The 16152-nt window shown below is 47.4% G+C and overlaps 1 long non-coding RNA gene across 1 annotated transcript; it reads right to left on the bottom strand.

Moving 5' to 3' along the window:
* Positions 1-10587, bottom strand: LOC140593879 (uncharacterized). The gene is made up of 2 exons (XR_011994236.1): positions 10360-10587; positions 1-1045 (listed from the first exon to the last, which is right to left on the bottom strand). It is a non-coding gene; the product is annotated as an uncharacterized lncRNA (long non-coding RNA).
* Between the last annotated feature and the right edge of the window lie 5565 nt (positions 10588-16152).

The following is a 16152-nucleotide window of genomic DNA, read 5'->3' as shown; positions in this document are numbered from 1 at the left end:
TTTTAGGAACTTTTTTTTAAGATTTTATTTATTTATTCATGAGAGACACAGAGAAAGAGAGAGAGAGAGAGAGAGAGGCGGAGACACAGGAAGAGGAAGAAGCAGGCTCCATGCAGGGAGCCTGATGTGGGACTCAATCCCAGGACCCCAGGATTAGACCCTTAGCTGAAGGCAGGTGCCAAACTGCTGAGCCACCCAGCGTTTTTGGGTTTTTTTCTTTTTTTTTTTTTTAAAGCAACCTGTGTTTTTGAAAATCGAGGGAATGTAACAACTCCTCTGCCCCAGCCTGAGGGAGAGCGCTCTGCTGAAAAGTGAGTGGCAGCAACTGAACAAGATAAAAAGGCAAATGTCTGCCTGAAGACTATGAGGGAGACAGTGAGGATGGCTTGAGGAAACCCAGGTCAGGAGACACACCTGTGGGTTCCACTCCAGCCTCCCACCACCACCAACACCCCTGGGAAGCCTCTGGTGCCGGTCCAAGGTAGTCCTTGGCCACCTCTGGGTGAGGCCACCTGATGCAGATGAGAGAGCCCAGGAGTGAGGAAACAGACCACTCTGTGGGTCCAGCTTAACTGTCATGATTCGGAGCTGTGTACACTGTACCCTCCCTGAGCCTCAGTTTCTTACAAGGAAAATCAAATCAATAATCATTATAAATCTCATTCCTTTGTTACATGATACAATTTACACAGTGCTTTGTATGCATTATCCAATTTAAGAAAATACTACAGAGCGAAGCACTTTGAAAATAATAAAATGCTTAACATATGTAAGAAATTCTTTTCTTTCTTTGAAAACTGCTCTGGGTGGTTCCGCTATTGTTTAGTTAAGAGAATTATACAATTTTGAGACATGGTTCCTTATCTTGTGTAGACTGAAAGGCAATTAAACAATTATTCATGTCAGAATGTGAGGTAAGGAGAAGGCTGCTTCAAAGGGTCCACTTGACAAAGTGAAAAGCAGTTGAGTAGAAACAGAGAGCAGTATATAATTTCCTTCTGGAATATCCACTCCATATGGCCCAGAGCAAGAATTTCAAACTCATCTGTGGGGAGAAAGAGACAGAAATAAAAACATCACATTTTTTGCTCTGATTTCTCTCAGCCATTTTCTGAATAGGCTATGAAAACCACCCATTCCTGTACACAGAAACCCACTGAGAGACTGCACGGATGTTTTTTTCTCTATGTGTAGGGATTGTTCAGTCATGAATTAATGTCTTTTTCCAAACAAAGGTGCAAACAACAAAAGTTGATCATACAGAGGGTGTTAAACTCTAGTATTCTCTTCATTGGCCTCTCCCACTTCCAAATGCCAAGAACAGAGGCAACCAGAGGACACAGTGTATTGAAGGCACCTACCCCATAGCCCACTGGCTGGGTAACGGGGACCCCAGCTCCCCTGGCAGAAGAATATTAAGTTTATGGCAAACACATTTGCACATATACCAATGCCAGCCCTCACTAGCACTGTTGCCTATTCACCCCAAGTCCCCATGTCCCCCTCAGCCTTTTACTTTTCTTCCATTAGGTGCTCTTGTACTCTGGTGCCCAGGGCATACAGAACCTTCTGCAGGCGTGCCCTGTTGAGACGAGTGGGTCCATTATCCATTCCCACATGTGTTCTTCACCCAACCTGGACCCTCATGGAGAAGCCAAACACCGTCCTCCATCCCAAAGGAATTTCAAAATAACTCCAATTTTTTACTCATTTTCCTAAAAACCAAAGGGGATCCACAGACATCATCCATAGTATACTTTAAGGCAGTATCCTCTTCCATATATATATTTCCAGCCCACACCAAAGTTTCTCACTCCACAACTACACCCAAACCTCATCCAAACACCTGGCCCCCTGCCTCTTTTCTCTCCTCTCCCTGCACCTGGTTCCCACCCTATTCTATTTCTATAGCTTGACCCAATGTCTACCCCTGGAGGTTTTTTACTCTTTGGAAGAGGGTGTGGGTAACCACAGGGCGTGGCTGGGACAAGAGTGTCTGATGAGTTGAGTGGGTGAGTGGCTGAGTAGGGCTCGGAATACCACCCCCGCATAAGTGACTGTACCAGCCTCGAGTGCTTTAGTTCCTTGGACTCCTCCAAGCCATCCACCTGGGAGTGGTAACAACTTCAAAGCCTGAGCTCCTGCCTGGACTTCTGGGGGAATGGCAGCTCCAAGTAAAGCTCAGTTTGAAAGATCTGGAGACCTCTAAAGAAAGTTCTCCTTACTGCCCCCCTCCTCATCCCCACTGCAGCCCCTTCCCATTCTCCCTTTGGAAATCTACTTTTCCTGGCAGGAAAATGTGACGTAGATGGGCTTCCACTAGTGAGGAGTTTATTGTAAGCCCACCCCAAGGTCATGCCCCCCACGGAGCCCCACTGGGTAGAACTGCCCCTGGATGGAGCTGAGATTCACCATTGTGCTCACTTCTAGAATCTTTCTCATTACAGCCTCTGGGAGGTAGAGGGCACAGAATTGGAGAGAGGTGGGGGAAAGCTGGGACTTCTTTTTAACTAAATGTAACCTTGGCTACAAGGACAGCTGTTCCCGTTTGAAAGAATGTATCAAATGAGCATTTGGTGTGCCTAGTAAACCTTGCTGTAATACAGGCTTTTAGCATTAGTCATCCTGCTGGGAAAGAAGTTAGAAGTTCAGAAATAAGGATATTGCAGAATGGGAGAATGGGACCGTGTGGTTCACGAAACCACAGGGGAAAGGGTGGAGAAGCAGCCGGTGCCGGCTTAAAGGTCACAAAGCATTATTTCTGCTTGCTATCCAGAGTCCAAGTGAAGTAAACTGAGAAGGTTAAGATCTAAGTGAAAATTAACTGTGAGGGTAACTGTACCATTCTGACTCTGAGAACACGTGTGCAGACCACCTCCCTCTCTTTCCATGAGCAGAGCTGAAGAAGGACTAGGTATTAACAAGGAGAGATATAAAGGGAAAAAATATTGGACACCTGGGTTGTTCAGTGGTTGAGCATCTGCCCTTGGCTCTGGTCGTGATCCCGGGGTCCTGGGATCGAGTCCTGTGTCGGGCTCCCCACAGGGAGCCTGCTTCTCCCTCTGCCTGTGTCTCTGTCTCTCTCTGTGTGTCTCTCATGAATAAGTAAATAAAATCTTTAAAAAAGAAGAAAAGGAAAGGAAAGGAAAAATGCTAATTATTGGTACAAAATGGCAAGAAAATCTGTAGAATTCATTTCCTTGCAGATTCTTGGAACAAGACAGATGTGTGAGTTAGGTACCGATGCTGCCTGGGAATGAACCAACTTCTTTCCCCAGGACTAGGAACTGTGCTGCGTGTAAGCCTGAGTTCTCAAGGTGGCCCTGGCCTGGGTGAGTCATTCTAGCAGTGCAGGGTGCCATAGGCTAATGCAAACCCATTGGCTCCGAGCCGCCCACACCTGGAAGGGCTGTGGGTGCTCTGACCTCCTTTTTCCTGGCAGAGTCTCTGGGAGGTCATATCCTCTTCTTGGTGATTAATAAAGATTTCTTGTCTCTCTCCAGCCTATGACTTAATGGCCTTAATTTGCCACCATTTCTGTTGCAGATGGTCAGGCTTGCATCTGTATCAGTCCAATCGTTCTTCCAGCTGTTGAGTTGGCTTTCCTGCACTGGATGTTCACAGAGAAGGGGGTAAGGAGCTCTCCTCACCAGTGTTTCTAATAAGAAGAGGGTCCCCTGCATTCTTAGCTTGTTGCTGCATTTCTGCTGTTGGAGCTAATCATACGTTTTCTGGCAACTGAAGGAAATACGTGGGCACCTTCCCGAGGACACCCAACACACCTCTCTCAACAACACTCAATTCGCACTCCAGGACAGATGTGATGAACAAGAAATCTATACCAAGGACTTTTCACATACAAGACACAATACTAAATGCTCTACAAGTATTAACTCGTTTGCTCTTTGCTTCAACCTCATAATCATCATTATTCCTCTTCCAAAGATGAGGACACAGTTGGGCAGAGACTGGAAGCAGCCTGTCCTTCATGTTCAAGAGGAATTTTCACTGTGGTGCAGTACACAGTGCTCATTGTCATCATTCTGCCTGTCAAGTGTCCCTTGGGTCGTCAAGGCAGTAGGTTTCAGGGGATGTCACTGGTGTGCCTGGTGTGTAGGTGGACATTAGGCTCACTACATTACATGCACTGATAACTCTTGATTTTCCTTTGGTTACAGTGCAATTCAAAAATGCAGATAAAAACTCAAGAATAGGAAAGGTAGCCCGAAGAACAACAAAGGCCAGGATCCCAAGTATTTAATATTCATGTTCTGTTCCGTGAGGACTCAGTCTTCTTAACAACCCTAGGAAGTGGGGACTATTATTGTCAGGAGTTACTTAGACAATTAGGTAATCAGGGTCAGGGTCCTCAACAAGAAGATATGGAGTCAGGACAGCTCAAATAAAAAGTACTACCACCCACTTTGCAGCTTAGACAGGACCCCACTGGCATTCTGCTTTGCAGCCTTTGTAGAAGTGACTTCCGGAAAAGGTCCTAAATAAGACAATTAACCACAAGGCATTTGTCCTTACTGCAGCCAAGGGGCAGTTAAGCCCCCAGACATCAGGAAAAAAAAAAAAAAAGGACCATCAGCATGTTGACATTAACCTAATAAGTAGACAGATCCATGACCCAAGCCCTGATCGGCACAACTCAGCACACCCTGCTTGTTTAAGATTGTTCCACAAAAGAGCTCATAAAACCCCTAAACTTAGGAACTCTGAGGGCAACTCTCTCGGGTCCCCCTCCCTCTCCAAGACCTTTATACTGTTGCTTAATAAACTTTGCTTTACTGACCCAAAAGTCAGATTCCCCCAGCAGAAATTCATCTGGTCTACCTTTTCATTCTCTGAAGGGTGTTACCAGAACCCCGGGCACTAAAGGCAGAGAAATCCTTCAATATTGCTATTCCCATTTTATAGGCACAGAGAAGTTAAGTAACTTGCACAAGATTGCACAGCTCTTAAGTGGAGAGGCCAGCATTCAAACCCAGCAATGTGAGCCTGTTCCTTGCAAATGCCAAATACAGTAAATCTTTCAATCTTCTTGTTTCTTATCACACTTCAGAAAAGAATACACTGAAAACATCAGAATCAAAATAGGATGTGAGAAGTAGCTAAAACAAGGGCTCCAGTCCAAGGAGTAGTGTGGGGAGACCAGGCTTGGTCCCTTCTCTCCGTTCAACAAGAACATGATACTAGATATAAAAGTGTAACCAAATGCAAAGAGGCAAGCCGGCAAGTGCCCTGAGAAGGACACACATACAGCCATGTAGGAGCTTAGGTAACAAAAGACTCCCCCGACCCATTCCTTAACAGAAGAGGCACCTTTAAATTAGGTCTCGAGGGCAGCTCAGCGGTTTAGCACCACCTTCAGCCCAGGGCCTGATCCTGGAGACCAGGGATGGAGTCCCATGTCAGGCTCCCTGCATGGAGCCTGCTTCTCCCTCTGCCTGTGTCTCTGCCTGTCTCTCTGTGTGTGTATCTCTCATGAATAAATTAAAAAAATAAAATAAAATAAAAATCTTAAAAAAAAAAAAATTAGGTCTTGAACAATCACCAGCATCTCCATGGGTGGACACGAGCGTTGAAAGCTGAAAAACAACTTTGTGGCAGCAGTATTCTGGGGTCCAGAAATAGTTACTGGGATTCCTCCAAGGAGGACAGAAGAGATGATTCCAACAAGAAAAGATGCCAGGATTTACAAGAATGCAGGTGAAGTTAGCAACATTTCCAGCATACACAGGGCCTCCAAAAAGCCCTCAGTAATGAATGGCCCAGGGGACAGAAGAACTACATCTGTCTGGGGGAAACCTAGGTGGCTATTTGCCATGATGTCCTGATTTACACCTGCTATCCTGGCATCCCATCCAGTGAGTAGCCCTGTCCACCCTCAAAAGAGACCTTGCATGGACAGTAAATTATGTGTCTACCCTGTACCTGGCAAACTGAAAAAGTCAAGAGGTAGGGCCCAATATTTAGGCGTATGAAAAATGCTTAGGAGGTTATGTCTTCAAAAGTCTGTGACACAATGCTAGCTAAGCGTTATAAGGAAGATAGGGTCATTGGCATTTGTACTTGTAAGCAATTGCAACCACAGTTAGTTTTGACAGCCAGGACCAGTTATTCTTCCCCTCACCTTATTTGGTCTGGGCCCAATTTTACACAAAATAACCCCAGCCAGTACCTATCACAAAGATATACAGGAAGGGCCAGCTCTTTGATAAATATCCCATCTATCCACAGCCAGTTATAGCAAGGAGAAAGCTTACAGCAGGTTTAAAACACACTCTGACACAAACTGATAATGCTAATTTTTATCCAGCCACACTTTTGAGTTTAAAATAACTGAATTCAAAGAAGTTAATTAAAACCAGATAGAGTTGTCAGGGAGTTTAAAAATCAAACACTGAGGACTTTGAAACAATGAGACATACTACCTCTGTGGTAGACAAGTGAGCTAGTTTTTGCAGAGGAGCCAGCCTATTTGTATAGGGGCTAAAATACTTTCAGAAAAGAAAGAAAATTGCAAAGTGTTAGCAGAGCAGAGAGCTCCACAAGGAGGAGGCGTTTCTAACCATCCTTTCAACTTGGAAGTGGAATCTGTCTGCAGGGCTCCCCCAGGGGTGAGTGCAGACTCCTTTAGTGAAGTCTTATTTAGTTGATTGATGCTACGTTGTTGCTGGGTTTTATTACTATGTGAAGTTGAAAGGCATCTGATATTAAGGCATCTTAAACTTCAAGCCTGGCCATGCATGCTCGCACTTACACTTGCCTGTGTTGGTCAGCTACTCTATTGATATTTAGCTTGTGTGTTTCTGCCATCCTCCAATATGTGAGGTGTGCTTTGAGCATTGAGACAGGAAACCTGCTCTTTCTCGGACTCTCTTCTGATTCTTCTGTTGTTTGTTCATTGGAAAAAAATAAAAAATAATGATAAAAGTTATTAATAAATTGTCCTCCCCAACCCCACTCCCCACCCCCCCGCCAAAGCCTTATATTTAAAAGAATGTGGAATGAAAGCAATGAAAATAAAGCAACTTGAACTAATTTACGCTATGAATAGGGAATATGGAATTTGGACCTTCCTTAATTTTGGATTCCAGATTCCAAACATTTCATAAATAAAATATGACTAGCTGCATGAAATTGCAAGGTATGTACCTTGTGAATTATATACACAGAGAGAGGTTGTTTTAAAAAGTTCCTGCTGGCAAAGTCAGACTTCTCATTGCCACTTTTAACCTTGTCAAATAAAATCATTCCAGATCGGGAGGTTGGAGAGACTTCATGGTACATTTTAATATGAAAGCTTAAAATTTGCACTCTAGAGTAGGAGAAAATCTGATTACATTCATTTACTCTCTATTAGGGTCATCACACCTAGCTATATTTTTAAAGCAAAAAAAAGCATGTCATTTCCTTTGTACATGTATCATATAAATGAACATTTGGAAGTTGGTATCAGGTGTCAGTAAAATGCCATAGGACAGAAATAAGATCACCTATATAAAATATACCTATATAAAAATTGCACTTTTATAAATGCACATATTTTTATCCTAATAAATATTATGAAATTTACACATAAAAGGTTATCTCATAAATAAAATCCAAGTTATTTTCAGATGCTGAGGGTCTGAGAAGACCTCACTCTGGGGAAGAAAAAAAAGCCTTCAAACATATTTGTTTTATTCCTAGATAATTCCTGCATACTTAAAATGGGGTAAGTTGGGAAAATGGCATAAAATGCTATAACAGAAATCCCTGAGGGAAAGCATGAAACTATTTAATTAGTCGGGTAGCTATTTTCATAGTCAAGGGATGCTGAAAACATTGAGCTTATTGCAAACACATATCAACCTTTCTTCAGAATCAAGTGGATAGAGAGAGCTTGAGTGCAAGGTTCAGTTCCAAATCCTCAGATACAAGTTACATGAACACGAACACCCACTGAACTCTGACTGTGTGCCAAGTACTGTTAGCTCCTGAGAGATAAATGAACAATACTGTAGAGGGCTAAGGGGTGACCCCCCAAAAGAAAGATACAACTATAGCCTAATCCCTAGAAACTGTGAATGGGATCTTATTTGGAAAAAGAGTCTTTGCAAATGTAATAAGTGAAGGACTTTTTAGAAGAGCTCATGCTGGATAGCTGTGTGGTCCCTAAATTCAATGACAGGCATTGTCCTAAGAGATGCACAGGAAGGAGGAGACACAGAGACAGGAGTGGTACAGCCACAGGTCAAGGAATATCTGGAGTGAGCCACCAGAAGCTGGAAGGAGTAGGAAGGCTTCTCCCCTAAAGCCTTCAGAGGGAGTCACAACTGAGCTAATGCCTTCACTCTGGATCTCTGGCCTCCGAACTGTGAGAGAATAAATTTCTATTGTTTTTAAGCCACCAAGTCTGTATCCGTTTGTTACCAGCTCCAGGAGACTAATACAAACACCATCTCAACATCCAGGAGCTTAAAGACAATATTCAGGGCAGGGAAAGGTCCGATAAAATTTACTTTATAAGTAGCTTCTTCAGAACAAAGAAAACAATAGGCAGAAAAAAAAATTTTTTTTTGATTAATGGTATGTGTGATTTTTTTGAAAATTCAAGCTAGATGGGGCTCCCACATCCAACCTTGAGCGCTGGAGTCCTGGGCTGCCTGGAGTTGGGTCCGAGATCACGGCACTGGGTGTCTTTCCCAGCAAAGCTGGAGTGGTCTTTGCAAGGGGCCCCGAGGAACAGGCTTGAGGAGGAAATACTTTCTTGCACGTGCTTATTGGTATACAGCCTCTGCAGAATAAGGGATATGACGGTTGTTGTGCACGCTGGGGTGGGCCTGGGCTACACCCACTGCATGCACTCGGGCTTCAGGCCAGGACTGGGTGTGTCCAGCACACTGGTGAATTGGACTGGATCCAACAGTTAAGAAAGCAGGACTAAGAAAATTCTTGCAAGACAATTCTTTCCTGGGAGGATTCTTCCTCAGAGGCCCAGGCATGGACTTCTGAAGTCTGTAAACATCTGTCTCTGAAGTGCTGGCATGTGTGCCTGTGCTCTTCTGGGACCTCACCTTTTCCAAAGGCTCTATACCCTTCCCTCACCTCGCCCCCATAGTAGTTAGGGTTTGTGTCCTCAGAACCCAGAGGAACTCAGAGAGCATGATGCCTCAGGACAGCCTCCATTGTCAGAGAAGAGCAGGCTTTCCAGGTACAAAGATGCAGCTTGGTGACCCAGAGGGGCAGGGCTGGGTCCAAGGTGATGAGAGAAGACCTAAGCAATAATCGAAAGGCTGAGAAACAAGAGCCCAAACAGCCTGGCTTCGGGGGTCCCATGAGGGCCTAAGGAATTCTCCATCCCTCCACCTTGCACCCAGGAAAGGGTGAGCACACTGAGCCTTCAGGAGCCACCAGTGGAGAACGCCTGCACCTGCAGCACAGCATGCTCGTGAGATGCCCCTGGAGACACCCAGAAACCTGTAGGTAAAGCTGAGCACCCTGCTGCAGGAGGTAATGGGGTCAAGCAGAATTCAGGTCGTAATGTTTTATAAACCCCTTTCCTCCCACAGACATGGGAACATTTGGGTGACACACCACTATGTCACAGGATCTGTACCCCCCAAAGACTACACAAATGTACCTATGTCAATCGGTGCTCATTACATTGGTGACACATTTTAATATTCAACCCCATTTGCAAAAATCCCTGCTCAGATTCTCGTGACCGACACAAGAACGGTAATGCTCATTCCCTAACGTGCCCAGAGGAGTAGAATGTTCCCTGAACACTACAGAATGAAGAACCGCTCTGTGCATGTGGAGAGCCCAGGGGTTATGAGAACTCGCGCATCCCCACGGACCGTGATTGCACGGCATCTCCAGAGTGCTGGTCTGGGAGACCTGCTGTGTGGACGGTAGGCAGGCCAGGCCCTCCGCCCTCCAGGGCTGCGCCCAGCTGCTCTGCTCCACAACCCAGAGCCTTTGCCTCGAGGTAAACTAGAAAGTAGGCTCTTTTCTCAAAACACTTACAAAAAACCCCAAACCCAAACCCCAAATGCCAAGTTGCCATTTTTGCTTTTTTTTTTTTTTTTACGCTCTCATCAGAGCCAGGTAAGGGCTAGAATTTACATTTACACAGGATGGTTTTTTGATAAAATAGAAAAGGAGCTTAGGGAGTTTCCATTTTGTGATTTGCTTAAAAAACAAAAAAGCTAAAGCCTCAGCCCTAGTCTCTATTGAAAAGGGGAGGAAAAACCGGCAGAAAAGAGGAACTTGTTGCAAAGTGGAGTGAATGCTGGCTTCTTCCCTCCGGCCCACTCCAGCCCGTCACCATGGAGATTCCTGAAGGTTCCAGGAATGACTCACGCGATTCGCTGGCGAAGCCTTTGAAATGGAAGCAGCACCGCGGCACAAAGACGAAGTTAGATGCAGCCCTTGAAGAATGAGCCTTTGACTTCTGACTGACTGACGCCCGGGATGTGGCCTCAGCGCTGCGGCGCTGCAGACAGCTCGGCCTTCCCTCGCCCCGGCCTCGTTACCAGGGCACTTGCTCACCAGAGCAAAGATCACAAAACACTTTAGCCTCGGATGAGGCTGTCCCCACTGTGGGAGAAACAGGGGTGTTAGCCCCACCTGGGAGGGCAAAGGCTTGAAAGGGGAGGTGGCCTGGAGGCTGGGGTGGGAGTGGGGTGGGAGGCCTGGCTCAGAGCCTAGGGAAGGCCGGTTCCAGAAGCACAGGGCTGGGAGTCCACACAGGAGAATGGGGTGATCAGCATCTTCCCGAGGAGACTCCCCTGCCACGTACCCGGGGGGCTTCTTTCTTCAGGACCTCACTGACACAGCAGGGCCTCTTTCCCCAGGGCACCATGTCAGCGCCCCACCTCAGGGGTGACCCTGGGTGCCACTGGCTGCTGCCTGTGCCCTAGGTGCCCCGGGGCGCTCCCTGCCAGGGGACTTGTCTGAGGCGTTGGGGCTCCCTTGGGCAGCTGTCATGACCAGCTGGGCTGTCCCCGGCTAACGGCTCCAACGCCTGCCAGCCACAGGGGAAAACCTAAGGACACGGAGAAATTTCTGGCCGTGTCTCAGACTGAACAAAAGCACTAGTCTGAGACCCCGAGCGAACACACCAGGTTTGCCTCCACCACACTTTTCCAAGACAGAAGCTCACCAGAATTCGAGTCCAAGAGGCAGGGAAACTGCCCCCTTTCTTCCCTCGAAGGGGAGAACCAAGGGGGAAGACGTGTGCTCTTTCCTCCTCGCCCCTAAATCTACATGCTGGTGACTGCAGACCTGCTTAAGCAGGCAAACAAATAAGAAATAAAGGTCTGAGCAGAAGCCCCAGACGTCTCCTCTCAACTATTTATTCTGATTTCTCGACAAGTGAGTTAATTGGATGGGCCCCCGTGACAGACATTCCATACTAAAATTCATAGCTTTCTGCCAAAACAACATATTGTGTGCTGCTATATTTTCCACGTTGGAACTTGGAACTGACGTGGATCCTGAGCAGTTTTATGTGGGAAAAGGGAGACCGAAGGCGTAGAAACGCAGGCGGCAGCTCCAGAGGTTCCAGGCCAGCCTGGGAAGGGCAGCAGCCTGTCCCCTGCCCTCGGCCACAGCACCTGCTTCTTTGCTGTTTCCTCACTGCTGGGGCTTTACAGGGTTGCGGTTCAAAGGAAGCCACCGGGAGTGAAGAGCAGATGCATCCCCAGCTGGGGCCTCCCTGAAGCCTGGGAAGGCCTCCATGGGCCTGGCCGTGCCTGGCACAGTCAAGTCCCTGCCATGAGACCCTGTCCCTTGTCCCCAGCCCTGTGCTCAGGGCCCAGAAACAGGCACCTGGATTTGGGGGGACAGTATGGTGCCTGCTGACTGCTTCCCCATGGAGGCAGGGCTGGTCCTGGCTGCCCAGAGGGAAAGGCATGGGCAGGAGCAGGCTCAGGGCTCCAGGCAGGTGCTGGCCAACCTTCAGTGACCCATCTGCAGCCCCCAGTGCTGTCTGGTGGCTTCCCTTCCCTTTCATTCTCCCATAATCCAGCGATGTTTCCCCTCTGAAATATATCTCTCTTCATTTTCCAGGATTTTCTATCTCAGCATCCTGCCATCCATCTGCCAGGGTCCCTTAGTGTCCACCATCCTCCTGCCTCCTGGGCCCTTTCTCTGGTCCCCTCACATTCAAGGAGCACCATGTAGTGATGCCAGGGCCGTGGCTCTCCTCCCAATACTTGGGGCTGCCCCCGCCCCCACTTCTCCACCCTCTGTAGCATGTGCTCTCAGCACTAAACAGGCAGAGACAGGCCACAGCCTCCCTGGGAGGCAGCAGCCTGGAGCTTTGCTTCCCACTGCAGGCCCCAGAACACTGAGCAGCGAGCAAGCAGATGCCAGCCTGGAGTACACTTGCCAGAGACAAAAAGCAAGCCCCTGACTCCGCAGAGCTGCAGAGCCCCACCCGCTTACCCCGGTGTGCACCACTGAGCATTGTGGGTTTTCCAGACCTCTGCTGTCACTCTTTCCCTGCTCCCAAAGGGGTTCACCTATATGACTCCATACAGCGTTCTTCTCCACGAACTCAAGGAACACCTAAGAGCATCCTCCTCATTCTAGAGTGAAGTCCTTGGTGTGGGGTCCTCCCTCCAGCTCTCTTGATGCACCATCTCACTTTTCTCCCTGGCTCACCTCACCCCTGAGCCTCCGGTTTGGAGTCTCGGTCCTCTTGTGGTCCCTTCTCCCCTAAAGCTACCCTGTCTCTGGGCAACCTCACCCACGTTTGGCTGCCACTGCTGCTTCCATGCGGAGACTCTCCAACCAAGAATCCAAACCCACACATCAATGTCCGGCTGGACCTCTACCTCAAAGTTCTGAGGTCACTTAAATTCAGTGTGTAATGAATTAAACAGAGCACCTATCTCTCAACCCTGTTCTTTCTCTGGTGTCACCTGTCTTGATGAACTGCCCCATTATGCACCAGTCACCCAGACACTGGAGCCACCCCAGATCCTCCTTCTCATCATCACCACCATGCCTGGTCTGTCACCTGAAGTGGACCTGCCGAACTACCACATGCCAGGGCCTGAGCTGAGCACTTAGAGCATTCCACTCACTTCCCACCACACTCGAGAGGAAACACTATCTTAATCCCTATCTTAAAGATGAGAACGTCAAGATTTAGAAAGACTAACAAACGAGCCCCAAAGCTCACAAGTGGGGAGCAGTGGCATTGAGAACCACACTCGGATGAGCTGAACCCAGAAGAGATGCACGGTTGTCCCTGCACTCAGCCAGAGCCTGCTCTGCACAGGAGAGGACCCGCGAGCTAGAGAGAAGCCATCTCATAAGGGAGAAAACCAAGGTTCAAAGCCATTGGAGACCTGCCCTGGGCCCGCCAGAGCTACAACTCTTCTCAAGCCTTTGAGGGAATGCTTCCAGAGCATTCAACCCTGCTTTCTGCTGTTAAATGCCAACTGAGTTTAAATTCTTGTGTGAGTGATGGTTATTCCCGCGATGGTGAACAGTTGTTCTGAATTTCCACTGACAGAGAATAAAAAGATATAGTATAAGTTGCAGCATGAAAGATCTCCGTTAGACTGTACTCCCTTGCTAAGAGTGTCTAGGAAACCTCTCTCATACTCTTGTGGGAAATCCTTACAAATGGCTCAGAGACCTGGTATAGAAATGAGTTTGGAAGAATCCACAGTGAAGGTAGCTCCACCACTATTTACCACAGGCCTTTGGCCTGTACACACATTTGATTTGGCACCTCTAGTGTTTCATGAAAATCCCAATTTCTGGCTTCTCTTGAAAGATCAGTTGGTATGACCACCCTGGGCTCTCTGTCCCAGTTGGCAACAGCTCCTGGTAGAGCAGGGGTAGCCCGGCTCCTTGGACAGGGCCCGCTCACTCCAGCTGCTCAGCCGCTCCAGCCAGCTTAGCTACTGATGTTACCTTCCTGGCCTCTTTAGCATGGTGAGGTGGTGACATCAGACGACACTAGGAAGGGTCAGTCTTTCATACGTAGACAAAATCTGACCTGTGCCAAACTTTGTTAGACAGCATTAGCACACAGACTGCAAGTTGCTTTGCTTTTGGATTAGAGGGCCTGATTGCCACACTCCCATTTTATTTCTCCATGAAAATACAGCTGAATCCAGTTATCTTCCTGCTTACCTTCTGAGTAAAATCAGAAGTATTTACCAGGTGTGGAAATACAAACGTATTTCTCAGAATTGCCAACTTCACTGCATTGAGTCACATGTTGATCTCTGCCTAATGAAAAATCCAGAGCAGGCTGGAGTCTGATAGATAGAGCCCAATCGGCTGTTTACTCTGGTGCTAATCACAATCATGTTTACAGGAAAATGCCCTCATCTGCTTCCAGCAGCTCCAGCCACTCAGCCATGTGAGAGCTGTCTTCAAAGTCAATTGCCTGTCATTTTGCTGATTTATGTTGAGCAACTGCAAGGACCCCTCGAGGTATTTGTAGCTAGCTTGATGATTCCCGGCTTATAAAGTGGCAGTGGGCAGAGTATTTCAGTTCAAATTCCCATCAAGACAGAATTTAAATCCCTAGCTCTGCTGCTCATATTTGCAATGTGAGCACTTCAGATAAGCAGAAACCATCATACCCTAAATGCTGGGGGATGTACAACCTGGGTTTCTTCAAATGGAGAAGCCTGAACCCAAATCTTCTAGACCGTGGCTAGCAAAGTGATTCTAACAGTCTTTAAAATCGTGATCACATATGCTGTTTCCCAAGAAATACTGATGATGGAGGCAGGATGGAGACTATCAGGTAAGATTGGAGAAGCATTCTCTTACTGCCTGCCTGGTTTCTAACATTTCTGCCGGCAAAATCTAATTTCTGTGGAATAACTCGCCTCTTTTAAAAATGAAAATATTACTGGAAAGGGTGACCTATTTGATTACTAACCCATTAGCTTCTGGTTTAACTTCATTTTTAATGGGGCCCAACCTCCCTTCTATGGCGATGCCCTCTCAACACCTACCCTCCTCCCCCACCCCGCCCCCCGGGGTTCCCCCCCGGAAAGTGCTGGAAGGTTCCAGATCCCAGGGAGCTGGCCCTTTTCAACTGAGGCTGAAAGGTGAAACTGCAGGTTCTTTCTGAGAATCACCACATCCTGCGGGGATACTGTCCCAGCACCGAACCTCCAGAAGGTGAAAATGGATGCATCTTTTATGTCCTCCCTTACAGCATTTGAAAGTTGAACATGGATGATTTAAGATTGCCCACGGCTTACATTGCCTGCATTTCTGCATTGCTTGCTCATTCAGCATCTCCGATAATAAAGCCGCACAATGTTAGGGCTGAAGGGAGATCCAGAGGTCTAGATCAGCCCCTTTGGGTCCAGTGACATCCCCCAAATAGGTAGAGCTCAGGGATCCTTAAGAACCCAGACATGTGAGAGACTGAGTCATCCAAATTGAGGCCAGCTCCAAAAAGAGTGCCATTGACTCATCCTCCCGTCATCGTTCTCCTACTCTCTCTTACAGAAAGTGTGTGTTTCTTCCATTTAGAAGAAGACTGCTCAGATGTACTATGCCATTACCTTCTTTACCCTTCTCTTTATAATTCAGCCACCTTTCTCCGGGTTTCTGTCACCTACCCTAATTAGCCAGCTCCAACCTAGCTATCTGTCTTCGTGCCACGCAGGGTGCTTTTCTGCAGCTGGCCTCACCGTCCTTGGACAGCTTTCACACATCTCTCCCTCTTCCCCTTCAGCTTACAAAACTGGGTTCCTGGCTCCCTTGCCGGTGTGCTGTGATGCCCGGGGCCTGCCACTGGGTGGCAGTGTTTCAGAGCAGTCCCCAGCCCTGCGACGTGGCCTTGGGCTGGGTTGGGCTGCTAAGGGTTTGTCTTTTCCAGCACAAACAGGGCTGTGGAAACAGGCAGAGCATAGGGAGCCGCTCATGGTGCTGGGGAAATCGAGTATTAGATATTATAGTAACGAGGGACAGAGGTCTGCGTACTGTCTGTGTATGCTCAGAGCTTGCTCTAGTCACAAAGCTGACATCTGCCATCATTCTAACAAAGGAATCTCAAATCCTAAGGCTGTTTGAGAGGTGTCCTTGGAGAGAATGGCCATAACCCTCTGCCCTCCTCGTTTTGATTTTTTAACCCACCATTGGGCCCCGACTCATCCATAA

Source organism: Vulpes vulpes, chromosome 9, assembly GCF_048418805.1.
Source record: "Vulpes vulpes isolate BD-2025 chromosome 9, VulVul3, whole genome shotgun sequence".
Classification (NCBI taxonomy): domain Eukaryota; kingdom Metazoa; phylum Chordata; class Mammalia; order Carnivora; family Canidae; genus Vulpes; species Vulpes vulpes.
This window is presented reverse-complemented; position numbering and strand designations above follow the sequence as displayed.